Source organism: Aquarana catesbeiana, linkage group LG05 (genome assembly GCF_042186555.1).
Source record: "Aquarana catesbeiana isolate 2022-GZ linkage group LG05, ASM4218655v1, whole genome shotgun sequence".
Classification (NCBI taxonomy): Eukaryota; Metazoa; Chordata; class Amphibia; order Anura; family Ranidae; genus Aquarana; species Aquarana catesbeiana.
In genome coordinates this window covers 513,209,446-513,225,699 of record NC_133328.1, presented here as the reverse complement: position 1 = coordinate 513,225,699, position 16,254 = coordinate 513,209,446, and the positions used below count along the sequence as shown (strand labels likewise).

General features: G+C 43.3%; 1 protein-coding gene across 2 annotated transcripts in view; it reads left to right on the top strand.

Moving 5' to 3' along the window:
- Positions 1 to 2,298: 2,298 nt before the first annotated feature.
- The window catches only part of SDR16C5 (short chain dehydrogenase/reductase family 16C member 5), a 171,364-nt gene continuing 157,408 nt past the window's right edge, over positions 2,299 to 16,254 (top strand). The window contains exon 1 of one of the 2 annotated variants that reach the window (XM_073631654.1): positions 2,299 to 2,430. The gene's annotated coding sequence lies outside the window, so the exon portion shown is untranslated. The remainder of the gene's footprint in view (positions 2,431 to 16,254) is intronic. The other variant, XM_073631655.1, reaches the window with a different exon arrangement.

Here is a 16,254-nt window from a genome sequence, read left to right as displayed (position 1 = left end):
GGTAGATTTGCGATCTACCATATGTTAGGTACATTTAGTAACTTGTTCGTTAGGAAGGTTAGGTTTGCCTCTGTTCCAGCTTGGCTGACGTTGTGTGTGTTTCCATACTGACCGGTGGGTGTCGCTGTTATCACTGGTCAGTGTTGGAAAGGCAACGTGTCGAAGCGTATGGATGCTCTTCTGTCCCAGAGACAACTCGGTGGAGGTGGTCCTCCGAGTTGCATTCTGGGCGAGGGTATTTATGGGACAGACGCAATATTGTGGGGTTCATTTTACAGCCACCTGCTGGCCCTCCTGGCCGACAGGTATGCGTTAGAGAGCAATCTCGTGGTCCTCCGTTCCGGAGGCCCGCGTCGCTGCGGCGCAGGGGTGGGCCCAGAAGCTTGTCTGGGGCCTACCACAGCAGCCGAGGAATGGTCCTTAGCTGTCTATCCCGAGAGAAGAAGCTGGACAACCGAGGAGATCCCAGAGGAGGACCCGTCATGGAAGGATCACGCAGAGTGCTGGTCTGGACTCGGGGCCTGGTGACTCGGTTGGAGGACGTAACCTAAAGTAACTATACAGCATAGTGTTGCCGGGTTGGCTTAAAGATTCAAGCACTGTGACTTACGTTCATTGCAGAAAGACCAATACATCCTGTGGCAGAGAATTGTACAGGTTTATCCCAACCAAGTCTGTGGCAGAGACTTTTGTTCGTGCTACGTACTGGCTGCTAGGCAAGTGAGAGAGGCCTATCCAGGAAAGATTAAAGATTATGTCCCACGAGGGGAGCGCATTCTATTGTAATATCCAAATTCTACCAGGACATTTGTCAAGAATCTTACAAGAAGATATTTGAGTTTCTTCTGCAGTTTCCTTTCTGCCTCTTTCCTGCTACTTCCTTAGTAAATTGTTTAATAAAGCATTGAAAACATACTCAAGTGTTGGTGCGTGTATCGTCCAGAGGTAAACTCAACAGAACCCTAGTCCCGGTGTCGGTGAAACAGAGGGAAGGAGAGTGAAGGTAACAAGCCGCTTAAACCAGCAGCTCCGCAGAGAGTTAGTGCTACATATAGTTAAATATTGAATCTATATAATGAAAATTGTTTCTGAGAAACATTTTATTTCTGCATGCTTTATGGGCTTATTTTTGAATTAATGAGGAATAGTATTTTTAATACCTCCAACGGTTAAGGCCTGAATTGATCAGGTAGATTCTGTGGTTATTCATGTTGGATGAGGAATATCCACCCCAGCCAGTATTTACCCCCAGCCCCATGCACATGAATAAATGCCCCCCCATTCAGATACCAACAAAGCCTGGGGAATGCCCAGGAAAAAATCCAAGCCTCTCATTCATGACCATTCATACCCTACCCTATACCCTATCCAGATGTCAAGCTACTTGAAGAAATGACTACATCTTTTACATGGAAATCTTCGTTGTTCATCTTTGTTGTTCCTGGGAATGACACCTTGAGGATTAGCCAATGACGCACGCCCAAGGTCTACGAATTCCAGTGAGCACCACAAGGGAGAGATCCAGATGTCAGCCCAAAGACCCAAGTCTAGCCCAATGCAATGGTTGAGAATTTCTGTAAATATGGATGAACACAGAATCGAACCAAATGTTTGGGAAAATAAAAATTATAATGTGGACCTTTTTCTTTTTTGAATTTTATAGACATTCATAAGCCATGCAAGAGACTTTTTTTTTGTGTTCTTCTTTGGGACTATTTTTTATTTAGCCTAAAGGTTGTCATGCCCCTCCCACTTGATTGTATAGACTGTCACGCCCTTTCCCACTTTATATTTCATGGACAATTGCTATGCAGTTGAGATTTTGATATCTACTAATTCTGGTGTGTTTCTTGTTCTCTATTTTTACATGCTTAAAATAGTGGTACATTTATGGGAAAGTAGTCCAGGTGAATGTCGTGGGCATATTGGGCACAACAGGGTTTGTGATTGTCATGTTCGTGACAAAATAAAGGATTGAAAGTCATGTAAAAAAGCCCCCCTCATGTTTTGTAATCTAAGGCTCAACTGCTCCTTTTGCTGATCAAAGTATATATATATTGTTGTGTAAGAAGTGAGTTTGTGTTGAAATCAAAACCAGACATCGGGAAGTTACGTGTGTGTCATGAGATGGTCTGCAGTTATATCTGTCTGGGTGACATAATATAATGTGACATAATATAAGGTCACATAATGAGTTATAATGATAAAGAGTTAATAATTATGATTGGTTGAATACATTGTTGAAGGAAATATGTAATTTGAACATGTACCCCTTATTGGTAGAGATCTTTCATTTATATTTAACACCCTGTCTGGGATAATAAAACGGAACAGTGTATGAAGCACCGTGTTGTGTCAATTATTTATATACGCTGTCCCCTATGCATAGAGATATATTTGGGTATGAAAGCAACGGAATCGGCCGATAAGGTAATTATAATTAGATAATAGTCAGGACTAGTGGTTAAAGGTGAAATTGTACCTTTCAGTTGTTTTTTTTTTTAAAACAACTTTTCAAAATATTCAGTAAATTTGTGAAGCACTTGTGATTGCATGGACACTAAATCTGGGACTTTTAAAATAAAGGACTATAGTTTGCACTAAACATGTGGATTATATGTACATGCATGTTTGTTAATAATATTTGTATGTGTTTTTCACATGTGTTTGCTACATACATTTATATGTTGAATAGTTGTTTAAAAAACTTTTTAGGCATTCTATCTCAGCACAGCTTCCACTCATATGCACTGGTTGTGAATGTGGGTTTTTTTATTCATCTTATATACTGTTTATACTATCACTGTGATGATTTTTGGAGAGCATTTGTGGTAGCATACAGTATGTATATATTACAAATAAACCAACAAAATGTGTTTGATAGACATATTATACTTGTAATTGTATTAACACAAGCACAATGTAATTGGCTGTTGTGTTTTCATTTTTACGAATGGAATTGCACAGAGCAGCCCCAATCCTCCTCTTCTGGGGTTCCCGTCGGTGCTCATGGATCCTTCTCTTCTTGGTGTGCCTTCATAGGAAACTACTTTCTATCATGGCACACCTGCAAGCTCAATCCTGAGCTGCACTGCCTGTGATATTTGATCACCTCTGGGGTTTTTATTTTTTGCTAAACAAAAAAAGATCGAAAATTTTGAAAAAAAATTTTTTTTTCCTTTCTGTTATAAAATTTCGTAAATAAGTACATTTTCTCCTTCACTGATGGGCACTGAATAGGCTGCATTGAAGGGCACTGATAAGGCGGTACTGACAAGCACTGATAATGTGGCACTGATGATGGGCACTGATATGCGACACTGATGGGCACTGATATGCAGCACTGATGGGCACTCATAGGCGGGTCTGATGGGCACTCATAGGCGGGTCTGATGGGCACTCATAGGCAGCACTGATGGGCACTCATAGGTGGCACTGATGGGCACTGAAAGGCTGCACTGATTGACATCATATGTGGGCACACGTTGGCATATGTAGGCACACATTGCCATTCCTGGTGGCCATGGGTGGCATACCTAATGGTCATCAGTGGTGGCCATCCCTGGTGGCATCCCTAGTGGTACTGGGTGGGCATCCTGGGGGGGAGGCTGCACTGATAATCAATCAGCGCAGACCCCCCCTGTCAGGAGAGCAGCCAATCGGTTCTCCTCTACTCGCATCTGTCTGACGCGAGTGAGGAATAACCGATACCCAGCTCTTCCTGTTTACCTGTTTATCCATCATAGATGGATTGAATGTGGCCAATTTTGCAGTGGCCAAATTCGACTGGCTGTTTGTACAGAAGTTGATCTCTCTACGCATTAGTGTGAATGGAGCCTTAGCAGCAATTACTTTTGCTTTTTGAATATATTTTGCCTTTGCTGAGCAATCCAAGGTTTTGTCACCCTTTATTTACATTTCTAATCCTTTTGAAGAAATCTGGCCAGAAGCTGCATTGGACTGAAGCTCTCATCATTGCTCTGTACCTAGATACTGCATACAGTTACTGTATATGACAGAGCTTAGTGAATGTAAATTGGAATGTTGGCAGGCTTGGTAAAGGCATGTTACTTATTTGTCTTATTAGTGAGCCACAGGGGTTGATTTACTAAAGGCAATTAGACTGTGCACTTTGCAAAGTGCAATTGCACTCTGCAAGTGCAGTTGCTCCAGAAGCTTAATAAATGAGGACTCTTTAAGCTTCACTTTGCAAAGAATGCCCAATCACATGCAAGGAAAATTTAAAAAACTGCATTTTTGCTTGCATATGATTGGATGATGGAACTCAGCAGAGCTTTTGCTCATTTACTAAGCTTTGGAGCAACTGCTCTTACAGAGTGCAACTGCACTTTGCAAAGTGCACAGTCTATTTGCCTTTAGTAAATCAACCCCACAGTCTGTGCATGTGCTAATTTGTTAGTGATGGATGTTTCACTGATCACTAGATACTGCTTTTACTTTTCCTTGCAAGTCATTTCCAGTTTGTCCCATTTTGAAAACAGAGTATTTTTGTCATGCAACAATCCAACTGAGTTACATGATACCCTGTACTACTTCATTATTGTTAGTAATGCTAAAATCAGTGCAGGGTTGTTTTTTTCTGAAAGCAGTGGGCCTGTGTGCAAGATCATGAGTTGGGCCCATCTGACAATTGGACCCTTGTCCCGATCTGAGCGCGTCCCGATCAAAAGCTTGATTTTTTGCTTTTGTCCCGGGCATCGGGAATTTTCTTGGCAACAGTCGCGGCAGCTTCTGGCTATGAAAACATCACCTCCTTCCAGCTGGCAGGTCTCTTTCACCGTGTGGAGAGGGGAGGGGCCTTCGATCCATGCAGCTAACTGACTTCTCTCTTCAGTGTACAAGTAGACAAATCGCTTGTACACTAAATCCAGTTGGCTGCATGGATCAGAGGCCTCACCCCTCTCCACTAAACACACGGGGAAAGAGACCAGCCAATAGAAATGGAGCTGCTGCCAACCCCCCACACCGTGGCCTGCTACCGGTCTATGACCTGTTGTGGGAAAGGCCGTGGGGCAGGGGGTTGGCTCCATTCCTATTGGCAGCCACCCAGCTCCGCCTCTTGTTTCTTCCCCTTGGCGAGACGTGCTCGGCCTCCACAAGAGCTGGTCTTTCGTAATGGCGGCGGAGATCAAATCATGCAGGAGGGACTCTACTAGGGGCACCTGATGTAAGGAGGGACTCTACTGGGGGCACCTGATGTAAGGAGGGACTCTACTGGGGGCACCTGATGTAAGGAGGAACTCTTTAAGCCATGCCTAATATTTAGTTTAAACCCTGCCCATTCTTCGCAGCGGCATGCTTTGTGCACCGCATTTTTCTTCTGCTGCTACATCACGCCTACAAACTCATGCCCCGCCCCTAATTATAATAAGACTCCACCTACAGACAAAAAAGTATCCCTAAACATTTTTGGACAATGTTGGTAACTATGATCATAGGAAATAGTGAGTGTGCTTTTTTATTGCACCTAATATTGATCATGGATTAAAGGGACACAGAGTGCAGGGGTTCAGTAGTATTTCACACAAAGGTTCAGTAATAAGTGATGCAGAGTTTAAGGGTTAGTTGTAAGTAATGGTGAGTTGAGGGGTCAGTAGTAAAGCAGAGTTCAGGGGTAAGTGATGTTTGCAAAGTTCAAAGATTAGTAGCAGATGACACAGAGTTCAGGGGTCAGTAGTAAGTGGAGCAGAGTTCAGGGTTTGGTAATATGTGACTCTCTATCCCACAAATCCCCCCCCCCCGCACAGCAGAAGCTCTCTTTCTCCTTTCCCCGTGGCTAGCAGAACTGTGATTTGCCTTAGCAATGGCCAATTACTACCCCCCCAGCACTAGACCAACACCAGATCTCCTCCTCATACACTCCCGCTGATTGGATCTTTGCTGCAGCTGCGTGCAAAGACACAGAACAAAACAGCATTTACCCATATTGTACAATATGTGAGGGCACAGTGGGCCCCCTCCTCCTTGGCGCCTGTGTGTACCACACACATTTCACTCTTTGAGGATATGCCATTGAATCAGTGCTATTGCTATCAAACTGGGGCAGTGTATAGCTCGCTGCATAGCACTGGGTCTGCCTATAATCATCTGAGCACAGCTGCAAACAGTAGATCTTGCAGGTATTATCTGAGGTTTGTGTAGAAGAAAGAATCTGAGGTTTAAAGTGGTTCCAAAGGCAGAAGGTTTGTTACCTTAATGCATTCTATAGATTATTGTAAAAAACCTTCTGGGTGCAGCCCTCCCTTTATACTTACCTGAGCCTCATCTCGATCCAGCAATGTGCATGAGAGCAACAGCTCTCCTGGGTCTCTGTCTCCTCATTGGCTCACACAGCAGCGGAAACCATTGGCTCCTGCTGATGTCAATCACAGCCAGTGAGCCAATGAAGAGAGAGCAGGGGTTGGGCCAATTCACACTCGGTGTGTGAATGGGCAATGACCATTCACAGGAGCATGGCTCAGGAGTGAGCCTGCTCAAGTGCCCCCATAGCAAGCGGCTTGCTACTGGAGTCAGGAGGGCAGATGGGAGTAGCCAGGACCGCCGGCAGGGGACCCAAAAACAATAGGAACGGGGCTGCTCTTTGCAAAACAATTGCACAGAGCAGGTAAGTATAACATTTTTTTTGTTTTGATTTTTTTAAATTCGAACTTTAAGGATTACCTAAGTGGCAAATGATAGGATATGACATGATCCCCTACTTCAGCCTTTCTTAACCTTTTTCAACTAGGGTGCCTTGAGGTTTCTTCAAGGGTGCCCTGGCAAAATGCCAAAAATTGGCATAAAAGCCAGCATGTGGATGAAGCCTGCCTTTTAGTTACACAAAGCCACAGGTTTTCATTGTGCATCATTACAACCTCCAGCTGCCGGCGTCCTAACAACCAATGACATCATCGGTTGACAAGGAGGTTGTTAGTCGCCTGCAGAGCATCCTTGTTTGCCACTCCCCTGCCTCTCTCCATCAGTGTTGAGGTCACATTAGCTGAGTGAGGGAGAAGAGAAACATTGAAATACTATTCAGTACAAATTAGCAAAAGTGCATTTGCTTTGGAAAAATAAATCACCTCTAATATTGTGTGTCCTACTTGTGTGGGTGTTGCTGCATTTTGAAAAACTATTAGAATAGTTTTTACATTTTAGATTGGGGTACCTCGAGACTGTCTATAATTTTTAAAGACTGAAAAAAGGTTGAGAAACACTGCCTTAAGCAATGGACAATTTCTGATTCTCAGATAAGTAACCACTGACTTCAATGTTCTTTCTCATTATCTGCACAAGGGGATTCTTCCCAATTACCACAAATGTAAAGAGCGTGCTTGTCTCTGACCCTTACACTATCCACTTCAGCCTGGAAGGATTTACCCACTTCCTGACCAGGCCATTTTTTGTGACACGGCACTGCATCGCTTTAACTGACAATTGCACGGTCCTGCGATGTTGTACCCAAACAAAACTGATGTCCTTTTTTCCTCACAAATAGAGCTTTCTTTTGGTAGTATTTGATCACCTCTGTGTTTTTTATTTTTTTCTCTATAAACAAAAAAAAGCAACAATTTTGAAAAAAAAAACAAAATCTTTTACTTTCTGCTATAAAACATTTCCAAAAAAAATTCTGCTACATTTTTTTTGTAAAAAAAAAAATCAAAATAAGCGTGTATTGATTGGTTTGCGCAAAAGTTATTGCGTCTACAAAATAGGGGATAGATTTATGGCATTTTTATTTATTTATTTTTTTTACTAGTAATGGCAGCGATCAGTGATTTTTAGACATTGGACTGCGACATTGCGGCAGACAGATTGGACACCTAACTGACATTTTTGACACTTTTTTGGGAATCAGTGACACTATTACAGTAATCAGTGCTAAAAATATCCACTGTTATTGTAATAATGACACTGGCAGGGGTTAAGATTAGGGGCGATCAAGGGGTTAAATGTGTTCCCTCTTTGTGTGTTCTAACTGTATGGAGGACTGTGTGACTGGGGAAACACACAGATCCATCTTCCTGCATAGCAGAAAGACAGGATCTGTGTCAGAACGGAGATTTGTCTTGTTTACACAGGCAGATCCCCGTTCTGTCACTGCAGGGGAACGACTGTGGGTGGCTGGCGGACATCGAGTCTACCGGACCTGCTGATTGGCTTGCCCCGCTGGCCAATGGGAGTGCCCTGGCCGATGGGAGTGCCCACAAAAGCGAGTTCCCGTGCCGACGTACAGCTACGCCAATTTGCAGGAACGAGCCACTTTGCCGCAGTATAATGACGGCGGCTGGTCGGGAAGCGGCCAATGTAGTTTGAGCTGTAAATACTGTTATTAGCAGAGGTTCCCAGAGACTGGAAGGTTACTTCATAGGGTCCTCCATAGTAAAAAGGTTGAGAAAGGTTGATCTACAGTACATTCTTTGAATATGTACAATCTCCATCTGCTGCAGATTGACAGTTTACTGGGGTACATTTATAGGACTGCAGTGTAACTTCTACAGTTTATATAGAGCACACAGAACCAGAGAAAGAGATGTAAAGTAATGCATTAAAATGCTTGTGACAAAGGGTGTAGAGGTCTTCCTCTTACAGACTCAATAATCGGGGACAGACTGTCAAAGAACACTAAACTGAGCAAACAAGCAAAATAAGAGACATTCCCCCAAAGAGCCTCCATAATATACTTTATTATTTTCTTCCCGAAAGTTCACATTACATTGTTTACAATATAACTTTTGTTATTACTGTGGATCAGTCACAACAATCCCATCCATCAGAGCTAGCCTTCCAGGGAGAAATGTGACATGCCATCAGATTCATATTTTAAATGCTAAATAAAAGCTAGTCAGGCTTTTACTGTGTTTCCCATGGTAAGGAAAAGAAGGTGTGATTAAGCGCAGGCAGCTGCAGTGAATTCTCCAGCTGCATTTTGTAATGTGTACAGGGAGCACACCACAGTTATTGATACACATGATCTGCATGCAGAACAGCCCAGGGTAAGGGGAAAATATTCTAGCACCAAATCTCTGTAAAGCAGAGAATCAATAATTTAAACAAAATGACACCCAGAGACCTAGAACAAAATGCCATTAAATGATAAGTCTGTCTACACATGAGTGTAAGCAACACTAATCTATCAAAGACAAAAGTTTTACGTCAAAAATAGTGATTGCAACTGTGCCTTTGGCAGGTGAGAGATAATGATGCTCACATTTACTACAGTGATTTGACAATATTTCATGTATGTTTGTTTAGATAGCATGCTTTATGTATCAAAGTGGATATTTCTGTTTTTTTTTATACATGCTAGAGAGTTAACCCCTTCCTGCCCAACCAAGTCTCTTTAAAAGTTTTTGAATGCCCAGGGGGTGGGAAGGATCTGCGATCATGTAACCACTGTGATTGGTTTTTGGTAATGCTGGCTACCAATCATTAGTAGGGACCGTGAGCTGTCCCCTCCTTTATCCTCTCTCCTGTTTGGTCACAGGACATAGGTAGTTCTAGATGATGCAGGTGACATGTTATAATGCATCACTACACTGTGGGTGCAGAGTTCAGTGTGTGGGGAGATAACCCTGCACTCACTGTCATTCATTTTTCTTATTCTTAAAATGAAGACATCCTGTTGTTAAGAAGGAGTACTGTGGAGGACACCTCCAGACTGAAGATGTGTGGTTCAGCCAGAGCCACTTTTTTTTTTAAACATCCAGGTAGACACTTAAAAAAATTGTAAGAAAGATATAGTGTGGACTGAGAATGAGATGCCATATGATATCGTTTATCTCTTTGGCATCATCCCAAATTGAATGAAAGAGAGAAAGGGCACAGGTAAAAGGGGTGAGACTTTACATATGCCTTTGAGAACACATCACACAATGCATATGGATTAAAAAGGTCCTTTATTAACCACTTCAGCCCCGGAAGGATTTACCCCCTTCCTGACCAGAGCACATTTTGCGATACGGCACTGCGTCACTTTAGCTGACAATTGCACAGTCGTGCGGCATTGCACCCAAACAAAATTGACGTCCTTTTTTTCCCACAAATAGAGTTTCCTTTTGGTTTTATTTGATCACTTCTGCGGTTTTTATTTTTTGCGGTATAAACAAAAAAAGCAGCAATTTTGAAAAAAAACGCAATATTTTCTTTATCGTACATCACAGGACACAGAGCACCATATTAATTACTGAATTGATTATAGGCCACCTTCAGGTTATGGACACTGGCATAATTAAAGACAGGAAGTCCCACTCCCTATATAACCCCTCCAATACAGGGAGAACCTCAGTTTTTTCGCCAGTGTCTAAGGTGTTGTTCACGGTTAAGTTTGTGCTGAAAGAATGCTCCTTAGAGGATCCTGACTGGGTCAAGAAGCTGTGCAATCGGATCCATTCAAAGCAAGGGCTACAGTGGATGGTACCTGAGCCTCGGTTTGGAAGAACAAGGTCTTGCCTGTAACGCTTCTCTTAAGGAGAGCTGGGCTCTGTGATCCAGTACCTTGGTCACATTCCTATACCACAGGTTATTCTGGCAGAGCCCTTTACAGGTCCAAGGCAGTGGACCCTATACACAAAAGGGGCCCCGCCCTTGAAGCTCTGGCATGACTCCAACCCGCCGTGATGGGTGAAGATTGGGTCACTGTGACTATTCCAGTAAGTACCCTGCAGCGGGAATGGTAAGTTAAGAAGATCCTGGGGTAACTCCTATGAACTTCTTTAAGATCTGACTGTCTGTTTGTTCTCCGGGCTGTTCATTTATGCTATGTGCTCTTGCTCATGTGGGCTGCTGTTTTTCCCCAGCTACTAGAGGGAGCAGGTTCGCTCAAGTCTAGCCTATTTTTTTTTATATAGGCAGGAAGAAGAAGGGCGGCCATTGCCATGTGGTGACAGGTCAGATAGACCTTGGAGAGAACAGCGGCCCATAAGCGTGTGAGTACTCGCTTGGGGGAACTGGTGCAGACAAGTCATGATTACATGCTGCATATTTTCTGCCTAACTGAGGGGCATGTTCATCTGTAAGTAGATACACCCCTGGATGATTAGCAGCTCACTTAAAAGTGTTATTATCTGCTTGTAGACAGGCACAGCATTATAAACATACTTGCAAATGTATTGCTTAGATTGCATGTTTTTAAAGTACATGTTTGAAAAACATGAGCATGGGTGCATTTTAGGAAGTTGTATCTCCAATATATTGCATATGTGTTTTCTATCCTGCAGGTCTAAGTATAGGACTAACTGCAGTTGGGCAGGTGCTTGCTTACAAACTTGCTTAAAAGCACAGTTGCGCACTTTTTCATGTAGAATGCAGGAATATAAACTCGAGACATCACGTGTGACCCACAGTGAACTGTCGTTCCATGTCATGTCCTGGACAATACTCAGAAGATGGTTTGTATCCTTAAGATAGCTGCAGAGACTGCACACTAGAGGCTGCAGGACACTGTCTAACCATTCTCCCAATCTCTCATTAAGAGATCCAATCCCTGCAATGATGGGCCTTCCATGCAGCTGATTTAACCCCTTATAAGTTTTTGGGAGATGGTGAAAAAATTGGGGTATTCCAGAATCAAATTAGCTACCATTTTTTATTAAAAAAAAAAAACCCAGAGACACCCCTTCATTCACTAGGTTGGTCAACAACATTTTGTAATTTTTGTGGGATCACCAGTGAGTCCATTACTACCACCAAACCTCCTTTGTCAGAGTTTTTGATGGTAATACCTTTGTAATAACATTTTAAGTGCCTTTGTCTACTAGAAAGGTTGTCACGCCTCACTGAACTGTCCAAAGATGATTGCATGGACAGTATAGTCAGGTCTCTTTCAACAACCTTTTTGGAATGTATCCATTTCTGGGCAACGTGCATTGACTGAATAAAAATCTGAGCGTTTGATGGGAAAGTGGACATATGAACCCACTATTACTGTGATTCCCAGATGCCCCCTCCCATGATAGCTCCTCCAAATCTCCCAGTGCCCCAGTGCAAAGCTCCCTAAAGGATGAGAAAACAACAGCAGAAGCCCCCCTCTCTCATCAATGTCACACGGAGATCTAACACATCCTGATCATCAACACTACTACAAACTGACAAATCTACAAAATCTTCATGATCTGACACATGATTGTTATAATAGTGTTTCTTAAGTGCCACATTTCTAATAAATGTATTAATGTCAAGGATAGTGTCAAAAATATTAAAATGTCTCACAGTACAAAAATTCAGACCTTTATGCCCCGTACACACGGTCGGACATTGATCGGACATTCCGACAACAAAATCCTAGGATTTTTTCGACGGATGTTGGCTCAAACTTGTCTTGCATACACACGGTCACACAAAGTTGTCGGAAAATCCGATCATTCTGAACGCGGTGACGTAAAACACATGCATCGGGACTATAAACGGGGCAGTAGCCAATAGCTTTCATCTCTTTATTTATTCTGAGCATGCGTGGCACTTTGTCCATCGGATTTGTGTACACACGATTGGAAATTCCGACAACGGATTTTGTTGTCGGAAATTTTTATAGCCTGCTCTCAAACTTTGTGTGTCGGAAAATCTGATGGAAAATGTGTGATGGAGCCTACACACGGTCGGAATTTCCGACAACAAGGTCCTATCACACATTTTCCGTCTGAAAATCCGACCGTGTGTACGGGGCATTAGATAGAAGGGAGGTTTCCTCTAAGAAAGTTCTGATGGAGAGATAGTCCTGTGAGGAGTCCTGCAACTTCGACTTCTTTTTTTGTCCCCTTCTTGTTTTTTGGTGCTTTTGTATTTTTTCTTTTGGGCTTTGCGTTTCTGTGTCCCGTTTTTTGATGGATTGAAACACACCTGGCTCTAATAGTGGCACATACAAACCACATTTCAACCAACATTTTAAAAACGTTGCAACGTTTAAAATGCATACATATGTCTAAACAAATGAACACAAAAAAACAGTAACAGTCATAATAAAAATTTATATATATGTAAGCTTGCGATCATTTACCCAAAATTAAAACACAAGCAAATCATGAAAAAGGAGAAAAGTAAAGAAAAGGACAATAAAGCCTGGATATTTTTATTATGACTGTTACTGGTTTTTTTTGTGTGCATCTGTTTAGACATATGTATGCGTTTTAAACGTTGCAATGTTTTTAAAATGTTGGTTGAAATGTTGTTTGTATGGGCCTGAAGGGGAACCCACCCGCTGGCAGGCCAAGCCAGGTCCCGCAGGGCCCCGCCCCCCTTTACCGCGAGGGGGGGCATCCAGCCGAGCGCCTGGATGCTCACGGCCGAGGAGGGATTGATGTCTCAGGGTGTAATCACAGAGACCCCGTCAGAAGAGCAGGGTATGTGGTTTTATTCAAATCTCCTCCTGGTATCGAAACCAATTGGAGATGTCAGACCCATTTTAGATCACAAAAATCTGAATTACTTCCCTAACATCCTCTCTTTTCGCATGAATCCACCCTACGGGGGGGAGAAGTTCTAGCATCAATAGACATCAAAGATGCATATCTACATGTGCCAATTTCCCCGCTCATCAGAAGTTCTGCATTTTGCGGTAGAACAGCGCCACTTGCAGTTCGTGGCCTTGCCCTTCGGGTTAACCATTGTTTCCCATGTATTTGCGAAAGTTTTGGCCCCAGTACTAGTAAGACTAAGAGGCCAGAGTATAGCAGTAATGGCATACCTTGATCTACCATCAGGAGGTCATCTGTCAGTGGCACGGTTAAATCAAGGGGTGTCCAGTATAGTCACTTATCTGGAACACCTGGGCTGGATTCTCAACCTAGAAAAATCACCCCTATGGCCAGTAAAAAGGCTGGAGTACTTGGGTTTAGTTATAGACACAACCCACAAGAGAGTGTTTTTTACCCCAGGCAAAAGTTTGCGCTATAAGAGAACTGGTTCACACAGTCAGGACAAGGGTGAGTCCTTCCATCCACCTTTGCATGAGGTTGTTAGGGAAGATGGTAGCCTCATTAGAGGCAGTTCCCTATACCCAATTCCATTCAAGGCTTCTGCAAAACAGTTCTATCTGTTTGGAGCAGGAAAAACCAGGACTTGGATTACTGGATAAGCTTGACTCCAAGCGTAGGCCAGAGTCTCAATTGGTAATTGTTAACCAACAACTTGCAGAAGGGAAAAACCTTCATACCTGTTACCTGGAGAGTAGTGATGGCTGATGCCAGCCTCTTAGGCTGGGGAGCTGTCTTAGAAGGGAACTCTGTCCAGGGGAAGTGATCGGAGTCTGAAAGGGCCTTGCCCATCAACATTCTAGAAATTCAGGCGGCATGTCTGGCCCTAAGGGCCTGGACAAGCAGATTACAAAACTATCCTGTCCGGATTCAGTCCGTCAATGCCACGGCCGTAGCCTATATCAATCACCAAGGCGGCTCCAAAAGTCATGCCGCCTAGAAAGAAGTAAGCCACATTCTGGCTTGAGCAGAAGAGCATATTCCTTTCTCATCTTCGGTGTTTATCCCAGGAGTGAAAAATTGACAGGCAAATTTCTTGAGTTGCCAGCAATTGCTTTGGGGAGTATGGTCTCTGCATCCTGACTTTTTTCTGGCCATACGTCAGAAGTGGGGTACCCTGGATGTGAACTTATTAGCGTCCAGGTTCAACAGAAAACTGGCCAACTTTGTGTCAAGGACAAGGGATCCGCTCGCTTGTGTGACTCCGTGGGATCAATTCTCACTGGATTATGCATTTCCTCCAGTTTGCTTGCTTCCGTAGGTTAAAAGGGGAATGGAAGCTAGTAATTCTAGTTGCTCTGGCTTGGCCCAGGTGATCCTAGTATGCGGAGATCGTGCGGATGGCAGTAGAGGATCCTTGGACTCTTCCATTCCGCCTGGACCTGCTTTCGCAAGGGCCAGTGTTCCACCCTGCCTTACAAATGCTATATTTGATGGTTTGGCTGTTGAGACCCTCATTCTAGGATGTCGGGGGGCTTTCAGGTTCAGTGGTAACTACCCTGATTAATGCAAGGAAGTCAGCCTCTAGGGCTATTTACTATAGCATCTTGAAGGCCTATGTTTCCTGGTGCAGAAACAAGGGTTGGCATCCTCGCAAGTATGTCATAAGTTGAATTCTCACCTTCCTACAGTTAGGAGTAGAGATGAAACTAACCTTGAGTTCTATCAAAGGTCAAGTCTCGGCCTTGTCAGTTTTTTTCCAAAAACCTCTGGCTTTGCATTCCTTACTTTGGGCCTTTATACAGGGAGTATTGCGTATAAACCCACCGTTTAAACCACCTCTGTGCCCATGGGATTTAAACCTGGTCTTGTTGGTTCTTCAGGAGTCTCCCTTTGAACCAATGTGTGATGGTCCATTTGTACTTGTCACAAGCAAATTGATATTTTTGGTTGCAATAACCTTCATAAGAAGAGTTTCTGAAGTTGGCAGCTTTCTCTTGTAGAGAGCCATACTTGATCATTCATAAGGATAAGGTGGTCTTACGTCCTCGCCCGTCCTCTTTTACCTAAGGTAGTATCCAGTTTTCATGTGAACCAGGATATTTTTCTACCTTCGTTTTTTCCAGAACCATATTCTGCAGAGGAAAACTTACTACACTCCCTTGATATAGTAAGAACGATTAATTTCTATCTGGAAGCAACTGCTCAGATACGAAAGACTGACGATTTGTTTGTGTTGCCAGAAGGCCCCAGAAGGGGGCAAGCAGCGTCAAAATCGACCATTTCTAGGTGGATCCGTCAGGTCATTATTCAGGCCTATGATTTAAAAGAGGAAAATCCGCCTTTTTTCGTCCGAGAGCACACTCTACCAGGGCAGTTAGTGCCTCTTGGGCAGTTCATCATCAAGCCTCCATGGTTCAGGTTTGCAAGGCCGGAACATGGTCATCAGTACATACATTCACAAAATTCTATCAAGTGGATGTAGGTCAGCAAGAGGATGCCGCCTTTGGGCACAGTGTTCTGCAGGCAGCAGTATAGGTCCTCTGACAGCGGTCTGCACTTGTCGTTTTGTGTCCCCCTCCCCTCAGATAGCATTGCTTTGGGACATCCCATTCAGTAATTAATATAGTGCTCTGTGTCCCGTGATGTACGATAAAGAAAATAGGAGTTTTATAACGGCTTACCTGTAAAATCCTTTTCTTGAAAGTACATCACGGGGCACAGAGGTCTTTTTTGGGATATATGTATATTGCTTTGCTATAAAAACTGCGGTTCTCCCTGTATGGGAGGGGTTATATGGGGAGTGGGACTTCCTGTCTTTAATTATTCCAGTGTCCATCACCTG